The following is a 1,623-nucleotide window of genomic DNA, read 5'->3' as shown; positions in this document are numbered from 1 at the left end:
TCTCTTTTGATGTGTCCTCTCTTCTTATAAGGACATCAGTCACTGGATTTAGATCCCAGCCTAATCCAGTATGACTCCATCTTATATAATTACATCTGCAAAAACCCTATTTCCAAATGAGGTTACATTTTGGGGTTCTGGTTAGACACGAATCTTGGGAGGACACTATTCAATCCACTACAATTACCAGTTAAAAATTTTAGGTAAATGCATTATATTTGTAGATCAGAGGAATTATGTAAACTGAGCATGTGGAACAAGTAGAAGACTGACAAATGGATGATAGAGATGGATGAAATGGAAAATAAATCTAAATGTAGTACTAACTTCATTTTGGGAGGGACCCTGGCTGTCTGTAAGGCTAGGTTTTTATAAAGGGTGCCCCTGTACCTCCAAATTGGTGACTTGGCTGACAACTCTGAAGTCATCTTGTCCATTCCAGCCTTCAGTGTGATCGACAGTGGTTCTCATGCTGGCAACAAGCTGGCCATGCAAGAAACTCTGATCCTCCCTGTTGGTGAAGCAAACTTCAGGGAAGCCATGCACATTGGCGAGGAGGTTTACCACAACCTGAAGAACGTCATCAAGAAGAAATATGGGAAAGGTGCCACCAATGTGGGGGATGAAGGCTGGTTTGCTCCTGAAGAATAAAGAAGCTCTGGAGTTGCTGAAGAATGAGATCAGGACAGCTGGCTACACCGATGAGGTTGTCATTGGCATGGACTTGGCTGCCTCTGAATTCTTCAGGTCAGGGAAGTATGACCTGGACTTCAAGTCTCCCAATGATCTCAGCAGGTACGCCACACCTGACCAGTTGTTCGACCTGTACAATTCCTTCATCAAGGACTACCCATTGGTGTCTATTAAAGATCTCTTTGACCAAGATGACTGGAAAGCTTGGCAGAAGTTCACTGCTAGTACAGGAATCCAGGTGGTGGGGGGGACAATCTCTCAGTGACCAGCCTGAAGCGGATTTCCAAGGCCGTGGGTGAGAAATCATGCAGCTGCCTTCTGCTCAAAGTGTACCAGATCGGCTCCATGGCCAATTCTCTTCAGGTGTGCAAACTGGCTCAGTCCGATGGGTGGGGCATCATGGTGTCTTATAACTCATAACCGAAGTTATCTTCATTGCTTACCTGGTGGTGGAGCCCTGCACTGGGCAGATCAAGACTGGTACACCTTGCCTAACCCAGTGCTTGGCCAACTACAACCAGATCCTCATAATTGAAGAAGAACTGGGCAGCAAGGCTAAATCTGCTAGCAGGTAGTTCAGAAACCGGGTAGCCAAGTAAGTTCTGTGCAGGTGAGCACCTGAGCCTTTCAGTCACTAGTTGGCTGGCTAGAACCCTGCTTCTGACGTTTGCACAGATAGTTCAAGGTCTCAGTTGATACATGTCGGGGCTTCTGGTAGTTAATGCCCTTCTGTTATCCCTGTGATGTTCTCTCACTGCTTCCTTAGAACTGCTTCAGAAGCCAAGTGGACCATCTGAAACCCTGTTGGAAACCTTAGCTCTGTAATCATGTCATTGACCCAAATCATAGTTTTTCTCATCTTTCTTTCCACCAACTGTCTGGAGCCATGAGAATCTACAGTGCAATCTCTGAGGTGTCCACAGGCAAGAT

At 46.0% G+C, this 1,623-nt stretch overlaps 1 pseudogene; it reads left to right on the top strand.

Moving 5' to 3' along the window:
• Nucleotides 1-246: 246 nt before the first annotated feature.
• Nucleotides 247-1,292, top strand: LOC137763893 (alpha-enolase pseudogene; annotated as a pseudogene).
• The last annotated feature ends 331 nt before the right edge of the window (nt 1,293-1,623 follow it).

Source organism: Eschrichtius robustus, chromosome 4, assembly GCF_028021215.1.
Source record: "Eschrichtius robustus isolate mEscRob2 chromosome 4, mEscRob2.pri, whole genome shotgun sequence".
In the NCBI taxonomy this organism is placed as follows: domain Eukaryota; kingdom Metazoa; phylum Chordata; class Mammalia; order Artiodactyla; family Eschrichtiidae; genus Eschrichtius; species Eschrichtius robustus.
Note: the sequence above shows the minus strand (reverse complement) of the source record. Positions and strands in the feature narration are given on the sequence as shown.